We start from the raw sequence: 17,796 nt of genomic DNA, 5'->3' as shown, positions 1-17,796 counted from the left end.
TGGCCTTCTCCTGTTCCTATGTTCCTGTGAGCCGATGTCATCAGATGTTATGCTTCTGCGGGACTACACCAGCCCTACTTTCGCAATGTAAAATTCAGCCCTTGTGTGCAAATCCTAGGCTGATGCTTACGTGCAGTACTGAGGGAGTGCTGCACAGTAGAGGGGCCATCTTTCAGGTGAGGCCTTAAACCAAGGCCCCATCTGCCCCCTCAGGTGGATGTAAAAGACCCTGTGATGCTATTCGACAAAGAGCAGGGGAGTTCTCCCCAGTGTCCCTCAACCAGCACCACCGAGACAGATCATTATCACATTCATGTTTGTGGGATCTTGCTGTGCACAGATTGGCTGTCGTGTTTCCTACAAGAGTGACCACGCTTCAAAAGGATTGGCTGTAAAGCATATTGGAATGTCCTGAGGTCATGAAAGGCGCTATAGAAATGGAACTCTTTCAGCCTTTCCAGTGATTTCCTCTTGAACTTGACAGACCTGCTGACTCAAGGCAACACTTCCAAAGAATAAATGCAAAATACTGCGGATGGTGGAGATCTCTCATGAAAATAAAAGGTGCCGGGAAAGCTCAGCATCTGTGGAGATGGAGACAGCGTGAACGTTTCGAGTCCGCTATGACTCTTCTTTGGAACCGGAGGGAGGTTAGGAGTGTGATGGCTTTTATGCTGTTAAAAAGGGGAGGAGGGGCAGGTGGAGCAAAATAGAAGGTCAGGGAAGGGTTAGAGGGCAGGGAGGTTAAATGACAAAGGATGTCATGTAGAGTAGGAACGGTCACACAGACACCGGACCCCGTATACAGGAATCTCGGGACCGGATGTGTGCCGGATATGGGGATTTCAGGGATTTTGGCTCCTAGGCCTAGCATGCACTTAGAATGCATAAAGTATGAAAAATAAAGAATAAAAATGTTTTATTCAAATCACGATCCAGGCCGCCAACTTTGAATGTGGCCAGTTTTCGGGTCCTTCAGGATTTTGGGATGTCGGATAAGGGGTCCGGTACCTGCCGTAAAAAAGCAAAGCCAAGAATTATCGGTCCAGTTAGGAAACTGCGGAGCAAGACAATGGTAAGAAAGTCCACTCCATTTTTCAGAGACATAGCAACACTTAGCAAGTTCCAAAATCCATTTGGTAAAAATTATTAAAACACTGCAGAAATTAAAATAAATGACATCAGCATTCTTGTCAACCCACACACCGCTTATTAATACCGATGAATTAACGTAGTACAGAGATTACACAATGATGGATTATGAACACACTCAACAATTACATTTGGTACACGATAAAAGTGAGTGTTTTTGTTTATTCAGGTTGTGGTTAGATTCATTTTCTAATTGTCTTTGCCAGGATGCAACTAATTTTTAACAGTAACATGCATTCCTCCTCCAAAGCTGGGATTAATTGCAAGACCAGTCAAGGATCGCTTATGATTCTCTTGAGTCACAAACATTGATATGCCACTGATTCGATTTTATTGTACAATAAAAACAGAAAATGCTGGAGTTACTCAGCAGGTCAGCAATGGTAATACCATTGAATGTCAAGGGGGGGATGGTTAAATTCTCTCTTGTTGGGCGTGGTCATTTCCACTTGTCAGCCCAAGACTGGATATTGTCCAGGTCTTGCTGCATTTGGACATGGACTGCCTCAGTATCTGAGGAGTTATGAATGGTGCTGAACATTGTGCAATCATAAGCGAACACCCCCACTTCTGACCTTATGATGGTAGGAAGCTCATTGATGAAGCAGCTGAAGATGGTTGGCCTGAGGACACTACCCTGAGGAACTCCTGCAGTGATGTTCTGGAGCTGAGATGATTGACCTCCAACAACCACAACCGTCTTCCTTTCTGCTAGCTTTGACTCCAGCCAATGGAGAATTTTCCCCCGATTTCCATTGACTCCAGTTTTGCTAGGGCTCCTTGATGCCACACTCAGTCAAACGCTGCCTTGATGTCAAGGGCAGTCACTCTCACCTCACCTCTGGAGTTCAGCTCTTTTGTCCATTTTTGGACCAAGGCTGTAATGGGGTCAGGAGCTGAGTGGCCCTGGCAGAACCCAAACTGAGTCAGTAAGCAGGTTGTTGCTGACTAAGTGCCGCTTGATAGCACTGTCGACAACACTTTCCTTCACTTTACTGATGATGGAGAGTAGACTGATGTGGCGGTAATTGGCCTGGTTGGATTTGTCCTGCTTTTTGTGTACAGGACATATCTGGACAATTTTCCATATTGCCGGGTAGATGCCAGTGTTGTAGCTGTACTGCAGCAGCTTGGCTAGGGGCGTGGCTAGTTCTGGAGAACTATAGCCGGAATATCGTCAGGGCCCATAGCCTTTGCATTATCTAGTGCCTTCAGTACTATTGCCAGAATATTGTCAGGGCCTATAGCCTTTGCATTGTCCAGTGCCTTCAGTTATTTCTTGAAGTGAGTCAAATTGGCTGAAGGCTAGTATCTGTGTTGCTGGGGACCTCTGGAGGAGGCCAAGATCATCCACTTGGTACGTCTGGCTGAAGATGGTTACAAATGCTTCAGCCTTGGCTTTTGCACTGATGTGCTGGGCTCCCCTATCATTGAGGATGGAGATATTTGTGGAGCCTCCTCCTCTAGTTAGATGTTTAATCATCCACCACCATTCATGTCTGGATGTGACAGGACTGCAGAGCTTGGATCTAATCATAGAAAATAGGAGCAGGAGCAGGTCATTCGGCCCTTCGAGCCTGCTCTGCCATTCAATGTCACCATGGCTGACCCTCTATCTCAACACCATACTCCCACTCTCTCTCCATACCTCTTGATGCCTTTAGAGTCTAGAAATTCAAATATTTCCTTCTTAAATATATTCAGTGACTTGGCCTCCACAGTCTTCTGTGGTAGAGAATTCCACAGGTTCACCACGCTCTGAACGAAGATGTTTCTCCTCCATCTCAGTCCTAAATGGTCTACCCTGTATCCTGAGACTGTGACCCCTTGTGCTAGACCCCCCCAGCCAGAGGAAACATCATCCCTGCATCCAGTCTGTCCATCCTTGTCAGGATTTTATATGTTTCAAAGAGGTCCCCTCTCATTCTTCTAAACTCCAGTGAACAGAGGCCTAATCAGCCCAATCTCTCCTCATAGACAATCCTGCCATCCCAGGAATCAGTCTTATGACGCTCCCGATGATTCGAAGATGGGTCGGACATGGCTACAGGTAGAGGTGACGCCAACAATACCCAGGATATCACGAACCACCATCACCACTGCCTCTGTACGAAGGCACCGCTGGAAGAGAGAAGTTCCTGCCATCCCAGGAATCAGTCTGGTGAACCTTCACTGCACTCCTTCTAAGGCAAGTTTTATCCTTTCTTAGATAAGGAGACCAAAACTGCACACAATACTCCAGGGGCTGAATTTCCTGGCTGATGTGCGGGTGGCGGAGCCCGCACATCAGCGCTTAAAATGTCGCGCGAGCATCCCAACGTCAGCGCGCGGCATCGCGATGTTTCGGACGGCGGGTGCACTATGCAGCGCGACGCACGCCCACCATTAATTAAAGGCCTTGTTAAGGCCATTAAGTCGCCAATCGACGAAGATTTTGAGGAGCCCGTGTGATCTTCGGCTCGGCGCACGGGCCCAACAGGCAGACGGGTAAGTGATTTTTGAACAAACCTCATCCAGTGGCGGGATGACGTTTGACTTTGGTTTTTAAAAAGTTTAATAAAGTTTTTGTGTATTTTATTAACATGTCCCATCTCGTGTGACATTTTCACATGAGGGGGACATGTTAATGATTTTTTTATCGCTCTATTTTTAATCTTTCACAGCCTTTCAGCGATCTCCCTGAGGCACCACTTAGCACATAATTGGCCCGCCCATGTAAAATGGCAGCGGGGCCCGTTTCGGCAGCGGCGATCGGATGCCTGCCCACCGCCTAGTCGGTCGGACCCGCCCGCCCATCAAGGGCAAAATTCAGCCTCAGGTGTGGTCTCACCAAGGCCCTGTACAGCTGCAGTATGATGCTCCTGAACTCAAGTCCTCTCGCAATGTAGGCCATTTAGCATGGTGGTAGTGCCACATAACGCAATGGAGGGTATCCTCAAAAAGGTTAAATGATTTTAAACAATGTTAGTGAGAAGTGTCTTTTCGTAAACATAAAATGTAAGCAGAAAAGTAGAACTGGAAAGTGGCAGATGTGCTTTAGACAGGATAAGGAATGAGACAAACAAGCGAGTAGAACAAAGGACAAGGCCAGGGAGTGGGTGTTGAAATCAAGGAGACCCAGACTCCTGCACAATCAGCCAGATATGGTGGGTCTTGCATGGATGAGAACAATGCTTGATGTATGTAACTGAGACTGGAGAAGCACGTGATTGGAAGTTGACAAGATTAGGATATTTGTACGTGACTCAAGGTGTATATAAGGAGGGAACACTTTTTAGAGTACGGTCTTGGACTGCCCAATTCTCTCCCTGCATACATTTGGATAATAAACGATCCAAACCTGTACCTGAGTCTCCTGGTGGTTTGTCGAGGAAAACTACAACAAAGTGAAGATGGGACTTAATGGTCTCCACAAGGTTTGTGTGGTCATCACTCCTACCAATACCATCATGTACAGATGCATCTGCACGGTTAACTTGGTGAGGACGAGGTCAAGTAGGTTTTTCCCTCTTGTTGGTTCCCTCACTCCCTGCCACAGACCCAGCCTAGCAGTTGTGTCCTTTGGGACTCAGCCAGCTTGGTCAGTAGTGATGCTACTGATCCACTCTTGGTGATGGATATTGAAGGCCCTCACCCAGAATACATTCTTGACGGTGCCCTTGCCACCCTCAGTGCTTCTTCCAAATGGTGCTCAACATGGAGGATTCATCAGCTGAGGTAGTGGAGGGGTTGGGGGGTGCAGTAGGTGGTAGCCAGCAGGGAGTTTCCTTGCCCATGTTCGATGTCGAGGACTCCCAGGGCAACTCCCTCTCAACTGTATACCACTGTGCCGCCACCTCTGCTGGGCCAGTCCTGGCCGGGCAGAGGGGGAGGTGGAGCTGTTGCTGGTGAGGCCAATGGGGGAGGGAGCACCAGGCCTTCTAGGGGGTCGGGGGGGCACCCGATATTAAAAGGGGGCTGTTGATGGAGGCCCCTCCCCAGCACCCCCCTTACAGCACAAGGCCTGACCCCGGTTTATTTCGGGTTTCCCCCTGCCCCAGAACTCCTCCACTAGCCTGAACATTGAGGGAAACAGCCCTTAAGCGGTCAATAATTAGTCACTTAAAGGCCTCAATTGGGACAAGGGTGGATGAGCCAACCTGGGCCTCGTAAGTCCAAGAGTAAAATTGCGGAGAGGTCAGAGTTGCCGGGAGCCCGGTGGGAAGGTCATCCCAGAAATTTAACGCTCACCACCTCCCCCACCCGCCGACAAACCCACTGGCGGGGGTGCGTACAATTCTTCCCTTGGTGTCGAAGACTTTTCGATAAATATTTTGCATTGGAAATATTTCCCTAAATGGTTTTGTGGTGTATTTTGTTCAAAAATGTTGGATTGTGCGGCATTTCCACTTCTCAGACGCCGTATGAGCATTCCAAATGGAGGGCAAGAGAGGGAAACTGGAGTGATCGGGAGAGGAAGAACTTGCATTTACGGAGTGGGCGGAATCGTCCCAGGTTTGCACGAAGAGCGGTAGCGGGCGGGTCAAATGCCGTTTTACCCGCCGGTCGGGATGGCGGGTTTTGACACCGTATCGTCCCAGTTTCAATAGTGGGTGGGGTCCGATTCGCCCACCACACCATCACCTCGCTGCTTCATCACACCCGGCACCACATTTAAAGTACAGCTGCGCTCAGGGCTTCCAGCCCAGGACTGCAGCAAGGAAGACATGGCCCCGAAAGTCAAGAAGACTACAGCCCTCGAGCACCTTCTGGATGCCATGAAGGCATCGACCCCCGCTCTGGCCACAGGAGGGGCAGCAACATTACCACTCTGGCTTGGGAGGCGATGACAGTGGTGGTCAGTGCCAATGCTGCATAGAAGAGGTTGGCCATCCAATGCAGAAAGAGGATGAATGATCTCATCCGTGCAGCCAGGGTAAGGCAATCATCTCATCACTCTAAACTCACACACTCCCAAGCCCATCACACGTTCACTGGCATCTCACTCACTGCCAGCTCAAGGGACATTACCACTCACTCTCTCACACACCCTCACATCTCCATCTGGCCTCATCTCCTCTGGAGACTGCCTCCTCAGCCCTCACCCTCTTGAGGCCACTTACACAGATCAACATGTGCCCCCACACACACCCTGGGATACCCCCCTTCCCCAGTCCGGCCCTCGCCCTGCAGCCTCTTCCTTTGCCTGAGGCCACTTCCCCGCCTTCCCCAAGCAAGCCCTAGCCCTGCAGCCATTGAAAAGCCACCCCCGCCTTACGGCTGGTCTGGTGGGTAGAGACCTGCCCGTGAGCTCCCCTAAAAGTGATGTGGGTCTGTCTGTGAAGCCTGGCGCTGATGACTGCGAGTGCGGCCCGAAGCAAGGTAGGCAAACAAACCTCAAAGTCCCGAGCGAAGTGTAGCCTGCCAAGTGCACATCGTTTATGTGCTGTTGTGAAACACGTCGGCGTGTTTTCCCGCCAACATGGGCGGACGATCCAGCGGCTGGAGAACATTCCGGCGGGCTGGCCTAATAATGGTATTACAATGAGGTTCCCAACGTCCGCTGGCAGGGAACGCGGCCCACCGTCGCTGGGCTGAGCAGACGATCGCGAAAGGGTTTCATGCCTCTTAAACCGATCGTGCCGTATTGTCCGCTCACGCAATCAATCACGCCCTACGCCAATGGGCATGGAAAACCCCAGGTAGTGTCTTTCACATCCTCAGATTTCCTGATGCGCTATGCCCTCAAAGAAGCTTCTTTTGAAGTGTAGTGACTATTGTAATGTAGGAAACGCCGCAGCCAATTGGCGCACAGCAAGTTCCCATATTTTGACCAATCTATGTTAGTGATATTGGTTGCCGCATTACTTAATGCCACATTGTTTAAAATTATTATAATTTCCATTAACCAGAACCTAGTGACAGAAGTTTGCCACCCTTCCTGCAGAGAACACATCCCCGCCGATACTGCCAGCCCCACAGCTATTCAATTCTCCAACAACAAGCGTTAATTGGCTGGAACTGGGAATACTGACCCTCACTCGGGAGGAAGTCCCGCCTCAGAGAGCTGCTGGCCAATCAGATTGGCCGGCAGCCCTCTAGTCCTTGCAGTGCCAGAAGCTGCAGCGGGCAGCACTAGGCTGGCGAAATGGCATTGGGATGTGCCCATCATCTTCTCATTGCCACGCGGCTTTACTAGCAACTGAGAAGGTGGCAGGGTGGCCTTCCTGCCCCAAGCCCAATTTCTATGTGAACGATTGAGTGACTCCTCCCACCTCCGCTGGCTTTTTGCCACATGGTGAGGATCACTCACTGGTGGCCTCCCAGTGGATTTTGGTGGAGGAATGGCGGGAGAATTGGGCACTCTTTGGCCCATCGAGGGGACCCCAGCGCAACCTGCCTTCAGTGACCTTACGCCCAACACCTTGCTGGGGTCTGCCTGACTGACTCTGCCACCCCCCAGACCCTCTTTAATTGACTTTGCCCGGCCATTGTTGCACCCTCATCCTCCAGGTGCAGCCTCAGCAATGGCCACTGTTGGCGGTGGCGCTGCTGAGGCTGTTGAGCTGCCCGCCTTCTGATTGGTCCAGCACCTTCTGAAGGCGCACAGCCATCCTTAATGAGGTGGTGGCCCCAATGCCGGACACCTAGTTGGCTGCTTCCGGCAAAATGCGGTCCCAAATCCCGCTACCTGTCGAAACGAGGTCACTTTCCTGCTTTCGGGCTCTGGTGACAAGATCCCTGTCCACCACGTAAAGCCCTGGGAAGTAGCAATAATGTTCCTGCCTTATTACACTCAAAGTATTATCAAACCGAAAGAAGCATTTGTTGGCACGTCATCAGAAATATCTGTTATACATGATTGGCCAAATGGCTGTGCTCAAATAATCCACAAAATTAACAAACGCTCAACATTCACCCGTAATGAAGGGGAGTGCAGGAAGTGTAATCAGTGACTTCAAACATGCGGCTCCTCTGAAGGCTGCTCGTAACATAACGAGGTCCATGAGCTGAGAAAGATGAGAACACCTCACCCAACACTTCACATTCTGAGACTTGCCAATAGTTTTCTCTTTGCTTCAGCTTCAATAGGTTTTGTAAGTGTGTTCACAAAGTCTGGACTGCGAATGCAGGTTTTAAGCCTCCCGTCACCCCCCCCACTCCTGACATCTTTTATTGGCTTGGTACCAATTGTCTGATTGTGCTCCTGTGAGGTAAAGAAGTAAAGAAAGACTCATATTTATACGGCACCCTTCACACAGCCCCGGGGTAGTCTAAAGAATTTTACAGGCAATTAAGTACTTTTGAAGTGCAGTTACTATTGTCTTTTGGCAGTGACTTGAGTGCATAATCTGGACTGACACTCTAGCACAGTAGTGAAGGAGTGCTACACTGCCTGAGCTCTATTCTTTAGATTAAATGTTAAACCAAAATCCCACCTGCCCTCTCGGATGGACGTGACATATCGAAACATGAAAAAATTTACAGCACAGAAGGTGGCCATTCAGCCCATTGTGTCGGTGCCAGCTGAGAAAGAGAAAGAGTGGTGAAGTTTTCTGCCTCTGCCACCCTTTCAGACAGTGAGTTCCAAACCCCCCACCATCCTCTGGGTGAAAAACATTCTCCTCAAACTCCCCTAGAACATAAGAAAGGAGCTGGAGTTGGCCATTTGGCCTTTCGAGTCCACTCTGCCATTCGATAAGATCATTCTTCAGCTCCATCTTCCCATACTATCTCCAAATCCCTTTGTTCCCTTAGCACCAAAGAATCTATTATTGTTATATTCGTTTACAGGGCATGGGCATCACTAGCAAGTCCAGCATTTATTGCCCATCCTTAATTGCCCTTGAGAAGGGGGTGGTGAGCTGCCTTGACTGGTGTCTTGAATATACTGAATGATGGAGCATCCACAGCTCTCTGGGGTGGAGAATTCCACAGATTCACAACCGCTTGAGTGAAGAAGCTTCTCCTCGTCTCAGTCCTAAATGGCCAACCCCTTACTCTGAGACTGTGACCCCTTGTTCCTGATCCCCCCACCCCAGCGAGGGGAAAACATCTTCTCAGCAGCGATCGGCGGGCCCTGGAGTGGCCAATTAACGGCCAGCCAGCGTGAAGTGTGCGCTGAAATGCTCAGCGCAGCCGGGGGTGGGGGCGGGAGGAGGGCAAGCGCTGATGTCACCCCGGGCGCGGGCAAGTGTTGAATGAAAGCTCCCTGAAGGCAGAGAGCTACCTCAGGGAGCTGAAGACTTTAAAATCAATAAATAAAGTTCTTAAAACCCAAATAAAATGTTCACGCATCACAAACAGTCACCTGAACATATAGATGATAAAAATTCTGCCCAGACATTTTTATTTTTATTTTACTTAATAACGGAAACCTCATTCTGCCCTTGGATGAGGTTTCATGAAAAATGTAAAGTCCGCCTGGCCGATTTGCCCTTAAAGTTGGGCAGACCATGAAAAATCAGGGGCAATTACAACTTTAATTGCGCTGATTGGCCTCTTAATTGTCGATGGGAGTGCTTCTGGCTTTTGCGCAACCGAAATATCACGCAAGTGCAGGATGACATTGGGGCGCTTGCCCAACATCATCACCCCGCGTGATTTTGCATCTGGTCGGGTTGGACATGTGCCTGCATGCCAACCTAAAGATTCTGCCCTACATGTATAGTCACTTGGTAGTACAGAACTTGAGCAATGCTGATAAAAGAGACATGCTGTCAAGGCTTTCCATCTTGCACTCATCAGGACAGTTCGTGGGAATACCAATAGTAAAGAGAACCACAATTTATACTACATGAGAAGAGAGTGCTGATTGGTTGGTAAGTGGACCCTGATTGATAGAGGTGTTGCCATGGAAAATGCACCAGGGAACAGTTAATTGCCTAGCTTTTGTTCAAATTCAAACCCGGCAGGTTGACTCTGATTGGTCAAGGATTTGTCCTGGGGAATGAACTAGGGAATGACTGTACCCCAAGCTTTTGTTTAGTTGAAAAAGGCACAATGTGTTGACATGCTCCTTCTGTCTGCAAAGGACAGGACCTGTGTGTGAACCTTCTAGCATGTGTAAGTGAGTCACACTCCAAGCCCAACTGATAAACTTAAATTGGTTTTCAGTGTAATTCTGAGCACAATCACGATTGTTTAGCAAGTATTGTCCAATCACAGAATCGCATCTAATTTTATATGTGTCAGTTAGATCACTTCTCACTCTTCTAAACTCTAGGAAATAAAGGCCTAGTCTATTCAACCTCCCCCCAAGGGACAGTCTTCTCATCCCAGGGACCGGTCTGGTTAATCTTGGTTGCACTTACTCTAGGGGAAGTCTCTCCTTCCTCAGAAAGGCAACTAAAACTGCACTCAGTACTCCAGGTGCAGCCTCCCTAATGCCCTATATCATTGTAGTGGGACCGCTTTACTCTTGTACTCAAACCCTTTTGTAACAAAGGCTAACATATCATTTGCTTTCCTAACTGCTTGCTGCACCTGTATGTTAAGTTTCAATGATTCTTGTATAAGGACGGCCTGGTCCCTCTGAATGTAAACATTTTCCAGTCTCTCACTATTCAATTAGTGTAAGTCTCTGCTCCCTGGTTATCGATCTCTCTGCTCATGGGAATAGGTCCTTCCTATCCACTCTATGCAGGCCCCTCAGAATTTTGTACATCTCAATTAAAACTCCCTTTAGCCTCTTCTGTTCCAACCTTTCCTCAGAGTTGAAAATTCTCCACTCCTGGCAACATCCTTGTAAATCTCCTTTGTACCCTATCTAGTGTGAATACATCTTTCCTGAAACATGGTGACCAGAACTGTATACAGTACTCTAGCTATGGCCTAACTAGTGTTGTATGTAGCTCGAGCATAACCTCATTGCTCTTACATTCTATGCCTCAGCTAATAAAGGAAAGTATCCTGTTGTGCCTTCTTAACCACCTGGTCCACCTGCCCTGCTACCTTCAGGGATCTGTGGATATGCACTCCAAGGTCCTTCTATCCTACTCAGTATCCTCCCCTAATGAAAAACAGAATGGCAGAGAATTATTTAAATAGTGTAGATTGGGAAATGTTGATGCTGGGTGCCCTTGTACACCAGTCACTGAAAGCAAGCAGTTAAGAAGGCAAATGGTGTGTTGGCCTTCATTGCGAGAGGATTTGAGTACAGGAGCAAGGATGCCTTATTGCAGCTGTACAAGGCCTTGGTGAGACCACACCCGGAGTATTGTGTACAGTTTTGGTCTCTTTACCAAAGAAAGGATATACGTGCCATAGAGGGAGTGCAGCGAAAGTTCACCAGGCTGATTCCTGGGATTACAGGACTGTGGTATGAGGAGAGATTGGGTCGACTAGGCCTGTTTTCACCGGAACAAAAACTAAAATTGCTGGAAAAACTCAGCAGGTCTGACAGCATCTGTGGAGAGAAAGGCAGAGTTAACGTTTCGAGTCCGTATGGTTTTTCCTCAGAACTCTGTATTCACTGGAGTTTAGAAGAATGAGAGGGGATCTTATTGAAACGTGTAAAAGACTGGACAGACTGGGTGCAGGGAAGTTATTTCCTCTGGCTGGGGGGGGTGGTCTAGAACAAGGGGTCACAATCTCAGGGTGCAGGGTAGGCCATTTAGGACTGAGATGAGAAATGTCTTCACTCAGAGGGTGTGGAACCTGTGGAATTCTCTACCACAGAGGCTGTGGAGGCCAAGGCACAGAATATAGTTAAGAAGGAAATAGATAGATTTCTAGACTCTAAAGGTGTCAAGGGTGTGGGGAAAGAGTGGAAGTACAGCATTGAGATAGAGGATCAGCCATGATCATATTGAAATGCAGAGCAGCCTCGAAGTGTTAAGTGACCTACTCCTGCTCCTATTTTCTATGTTTCTATGTTTAGAATGCACACTTCTCTGGGTTGAATTCCAATTGCCACTTTTCTGCCCCCTTGACCAGTCCATTGATATCTTCTTGCAGTCTATAGCTTTCTTCCTCACAGCACTGTTTTGAAGATGAGCAGGGGAGTAGGGGAGTTCTCCTCAGTGCCTTGGACAATATTTATCTCTCTGCCAAACTTCACTGAAGCAGGTTATCTGGTCATTTATTCCATCGGTGCCTGTGGATCCTTTCTGTGCAAATGGTTCGATACTCATTACTACAGTGACTGCATTTTCAAATTGCTTATTGATTGTAAAGTGCTTTGAGACGCCCTGAGGCAGTAAAGGGTGCTATATAAATGCAATCCCTGCTGACTGTGGAGGTAATGGTTGATCCTGTAAATTACAGCATTGGATGACGTTGTCCAGGCTTAACAGTTAAGGAAACATTTTCTGCTAAATCTGGTACAGAAACATCGGGTGGAGCGATGGAAAAGCACTTCTGATGCAAAATGAATGATTCTAGACTCTTAGAAATGCGTGGAACCGTACAGCTACGGCTCTGCATGACAAAAATACAGGAAACAGAACAAAGAATGCTCCCAGAAAGAGATTTCAGTCAGCAGGGCTCTAAAAGGGGAAAGAGATTGATTGAGAGTCTATAGGCTGAGGAACTGTACTGCGGAGGTGCAGGAAATGAAGAGTTTTAATATTCAGGTAGAGCACAATATGGGGCTGTGCAGCCAACCCGAAAGTCCCTGCGCAGATCACGGGCAACTCAAATAAAAACAAAAAACTACTGCAGATGCTGGAAATCCAAAACAAAAACTGAATTACCTGGAAAAACTCAGCAGGTCTGGCAGCATCGGCGGAGAAGAAAAGAGTTGACGTTTCGAGTCCAACATGAACCTTCAACAGAACATGAACCTTCAACACGGGCAACTCAACCCGTTTAAGTCATTCCGCATAGCCACTGCCCAAATATATTTTAAAGAGCTGCATATTTAAACAAATCACCCACATACTCCAAAATAAAAATGAGAGGGAACAGGGTACTTTCATTGTGCTTGATATTAGCGGCAGCTCAGTGGAGTCAGAAGGTCATAGGTTGAAGGCCCACACTAGCAATTTGAGTGCATCATCCAGGTGGACACCCCTGTGCTGTAGTGAAGGAGTGCCGAACTGTCAGAAGTGCCAACTTTCAGATAGGACGCTAAACTTGAGGCCCTGTCTGCCCTCTTAGGTGGCTGCAAAAGATCCCAAGGCACTGTTTTGAAGAAGAGTTTCTCCTCGGTGTCCTGGCCAATAGTTATCCCTCAGTCAACATCCAGAAGCGGATTATTTGATCATTATCACATTGCTGAGGCCCGGAGATGCACAAATTGGCTGCCCCATTTCCTACCTGACAACTAACTTCAAAAACACTTCTTTGGCTGTACAGCACGCACAGGCTTTGCGAGGTTCTGAAAGGTGCGACATAAACTGTAAATCGTTCTTTCTTTCTTGACGTGCTGCGCGGGTCAGCAAGGATGGGGCTTAGGTCATTAGTCAACGTCGGTACCTAAATCTGTTTCAAACCAATGAGAGTTATAGAGTGAACCTCCTCTCTCAATGGGGAGGCGTGCTTGCAGGAAATCTGGATTCAGAGTTATTGTGTTTCAGACCAGCTCTAACCTTTAAGCATGGCTTCCCTGCTGGGAGCATGGGACTGTGGGATTTATTTCTGTACCTTTTCATTCAATATCCTTCAGAAAGGCCGATAAGTGAAGAGTATCATGCAATATTTCTAATTTATTTTTTTTTTAACATGGAGCCAAGGAGAAGCTTTCCTTAAATTGAAACAGGCTTCTCTTCCGTGCAGCTCCAACATTTCACCAAATTGTATCCAACTTGATGAGTTATTACAACTGTTACCCATCTCAGTTACATGCACATACAGGCCGACAGGCCACATGATTGTGCTGGTGTTATGCATATGTCACTAATAAAAAGGCTCCAAGCAATCTGGGTCCTCCGTTTTGAAACATTTTGGCGTGCTTCAGGATCTTTGATGGGCTGACAAAGCGCAGCTGCAACTTGATAAAAATCAATTAATTTATAAAGACTTTGGCCGTGGTTTGAATACATTAGCAGGCGGGGACAGGTAGCTGCAGAAAGACTCACAGCCGGCACCACCAGGGCTGCCGTCTTTCTGATGGGACATTAAACCGAGGCCCCCCCTTCCGCCCTTGCAGGTGGTTGTCAAAGACGCCATCTGATGACACTTGGGACAACACTGCGTGACCCCCGCAGTATTTATAAAAGTGTCGTACAGCACAAGGGTAATTAAGGATGGGCAATAAATGCTGGCCTTGCCTGCAATGCCCACACCCCATGAATCAATATAAAAAATAAACTGATAAAGATATCATGACAGACAGCACCGTATCCTGTTTTGGAATCACCTGCCAGGACATCAACCTGAGAGAGCAGTACCTTTACCCTCAGTGGAAGGTCAGTGTCAGCTTTGAACTCAGGTCCTAGAGTGGGATTTGAACCCCTAACCTTCAGACTCAGAGGTAGGAATGCTACCCAGTGAGCCACAGCTAAATGCAAACAGGACCAAGTGTGTTTCAGTGACATTAAGCTGATGTTCAAAGTGACCCTCCTGCATTCAAATGCAAATCTTCTCTGGCCACAGGAAAGGTGCCAGAGGACTGGAGGCCAGTGAATGTGGTACCATCATTGCAGAAGGGTAAACCAGGTAATTACAGGCCAATGAGTCTAACATCAGTGGTCGGGAAACTATTGGAAAAAATTCTGACAGACAGAGTTAATCTCCACTTGGAGAGGCAGGGATTAATCAGGGACAGTCAGCACGGCTTTGTCAGGGGGAGATCAAGTGTAACAAATTTGATTGAATTTTTTGTGGAGGTGACCGGTTGTGTAGGTGAGGGTAGTGCAGTTGATGTAGCCTACATGGACTCCTGTGAGGCTTTTGACAAGCATGGGACACTGGTCAAGAAGGTAAGAGCCCATGGGGTCCAGGGCAATTTGGCAAATTGGATCCGAAATTGGCTTAGTGGCAGGAGGCAGAGGGTGATGGTCGAAGGTTGTTTCTGTAATTGGAAGCCTGTGATGAGTGGTGTACCACAGGGATCGGTGCTGGGATCCTTGCTGTTTGTAGTGTACACTAGTGATTTCGACGTGAATATAGGAGGTATGATCAGTAAGTTCGCAGGCGACACGAAAATTGGTGGCGTCATAAATAGTGAGGAGGAAAGCCTTAGATTACAGGACGATATAGATGGGCTGGTCAGATGGGCAGAGCAGTGGCAAATGGAATTTAATCCTGAGAAGTGTGAGGTGATGCATTTTGGGAGGACTAACACGGCCAGGGAATACACAATGAATGGTAGGACCCTAGGAAGTACAGAGGATCATAGGGATCTTGGTGTACATATCCATAGATCCCTGAAGGCAGCAGCACAGGTAGATAAGGTGGTTAAGAAGGCATATGGGATGCTTACCTTTATTAGCTGAGGCATACAATACAAAAGCAGGGAGGTTATGGTGGAGCTGTATAAAACGCTAGTTTTGCCACAGCTGGAGTACTGTGTGCAGTCCTGGTCACCACACTATAGGAAGGATGTGATTGCAATGGAGAGGGTGCAGAGGAGATTCACCAGGATGTTGCCAGGATAGCGTTTCAGCTATGAAGAGAGACTGGATAGGCTAGGGTTGTTTTCCTTAGAACAGAGAAGGCTGAGGGGTGACCTGATAGAGGTATACAAAATTATGAGGGGCAAAGATAGCGTATATAGGAAGAAATATTTCCCCTTAGCGGAGGTTCAATAACCAGGGGGAATAGATTTAAGGGAAGGGGCAGGAGGTTTAGAGAGGATTTGAGGTGGTCGGAATCTGGAACTCTCTGCCTGAGGGGGTGGTAGAGGCAGGAACCCTCACAACATTTAAGAAGTATTTAGATGAGCACTTGAAATGCCAGCATGCAGAGCTATGGGCCAAGTGCTGGAAGATGGGATTAGAATAGATAGGTGCTTGATGGCCGGCACGGACACGATGGGCCGAAGGGCCTGTTTCTGTGCTGTAAAACTCTATGACTCTATGACTTCATGGTTCATTCTAAATGATGCGATATGTGGCTGATTGAAGATGGGTTGCAACAGCATTAAGAGAACAGAAAGTGCTGGAAAAACTCAGCAGGCCTGACAGCATCTGTGGAGAGGTAAACAGGGTTAACGTTCCAAGTACAATATGACTCTTCTTCGGCTCCAAAGAATCGGAGTTAAAACGTAAACTCTGTTTCTCTCTCCACAGGTGCTCGCTATTTCCAGCATTTTCTGTTTTTATTTCAGGTCTCCATCATCCTCAGTCTTTTACTTTTATACCATAAAGACAACTTCCCAAACAACTCAGCGTGTCGGCTCTCTTAAAGGATTTTATTTAAATGACTGTTGTTAGCGACCCAATACTTGGGAGAAAAAGCTCCTTAGCTAGTAAAAATAAACTTTTCATTTGTTTCCAAAGCAGCGAATAACATCACGAGACAGACCCTGCTTCTTGGGGTACATCAAATAGATCCAGCTCCTGCAAATGGAACGTTGGTGTTTATTGCAAGAGGAATGGGAGATAAAAGTAGGGAAGGTTTACTACGGCCGTACAAGGCCTTGATGAGACCACATCTGGAGTACTGTACTGGGCAGGCGATGGCGTAGTGGTATTGTTGCCAGACCCCCAGGGTAATGCTCTGGAGACCTGGGTTTGAATCCTACCACAACAGATGTTGGAATTTGAATTCAATTAAAAAAAAAGATCTGGTATTAAAAGTCTAATGATGAAGCCATTGTTGTAAAAACCCATCTGGTTTACTCGTCACTGATTTAAGGTGCTGGCAAAAGAAGCAATGACGACATGAGGGAAATCTTTTTTTTACGTAGCGAGTGGTTAGGATCTGGAACGCACTGTCTGGGAGTGTGGTGGAAGCAGGTTCAATCGGAGCTTTCAAAGGGGAATTGGAAAACCATCTGAAGAGAAAAGATTAGCAGGGCCAAGGGCAAAAGGTAGGATAGCGGGACTAAGTGAGTAGCTTTAGAGAGCTGGCATGGACACAACAGGCCAAATGGCCTCCTTCTGTGCTGCACCCATTCTGATATCCTATTCTATGATGCCTTGGGATATGACTTAGTAAAGTGCGCTATGATAAACGTTTAGCTGCTGCTAAGATGATTTATTGCATGGCTCTATATATCATGGTACTACAAGCCCCAGGCAGAATGTATCTGATTGGGTAATTTCTCCGTTATTCACTGCTGCCAGTGACTGCGATTGATTTTTCTCACAAAACCTGTTTTCTGTAACTATCCTCAACTGGCTGCATTTGGCCAGGAAAATCACTGTTCTTTCATTGTGAGACTTTGCTGTAATTTCAGTCATGGATTCTGTTTGCGGAAGTTTGTCTTAAAGATAGCTGCAGTTTGCTGTTTGAACCATTCTTGCTGAGCGAGTGGGCGCCTGTGGAATAGACTGTTTGCTGCGAGTCCTGGTCTCCTGGTCAGCCTGGCCTCCAGCTCACTGGCTGGTGCAGGGGTGTCGTTAGGCACCCTGGCATTTTTTTTAAAAAATACAGCTGTGGTCACGCTCCTGCAGGAGAGATGGCACGGGCAGTTTCAATCTTCCCGCAGCCAAAATTGACTTGCCCGTGTCAAAGATTGGGCCAAGTAATCCTCACTGGGCTTGAATCGGCTGAAAGAGGTTTGTCCAATCAGTTTTCAGCAAATAAAAAAAAGTCAGAGAAAATAGTCAGCGC

General features: G+C 47.6%; 1 long non-coding RNA gene across 1 annotated transcript in view; it reads right to left on the bottom strand.

Moving 5' to 3' along the window:
• Nucleotides 1–903: 903 nt before the first annotated feature.
• The window catches only part of LOC144671285 (uncharacterized), a 75,385-nt gene continuing 58,492 nt past the window's right edge, over nt 904–17,796 (bottom strand). The window contains exon 2 of the long non-coding RNA XR_013573901.1: nt 904–1,011. This is a non-coding gene — a long non-coding RNA (uncharacterized LOC144671285). The remainder of the gene's footprint in view (nt 1,012–17,796) is intronic.

Source organism: Cetorhinus maximus, chromosome 32 (assembly GCF_964194155.1).
Source record: "Cetorhinus maximus chromosome 32, sCetMax3.hap1.1, whole genome shotgun sequence".
Taxonomy (NCBI): domain Eukaryota; kingdom Metazoa; phylum Chordata; class Chondrichthyes; order Lamniformes; family Cetorhinidae; genus Cetorhinus; species Cetorhinus maximus.
The sequence above is the reverse complement of the archived record's forward strand: the minus strand, read 5'-3'. Positions and strand labels throughout refer to the sequence as shown.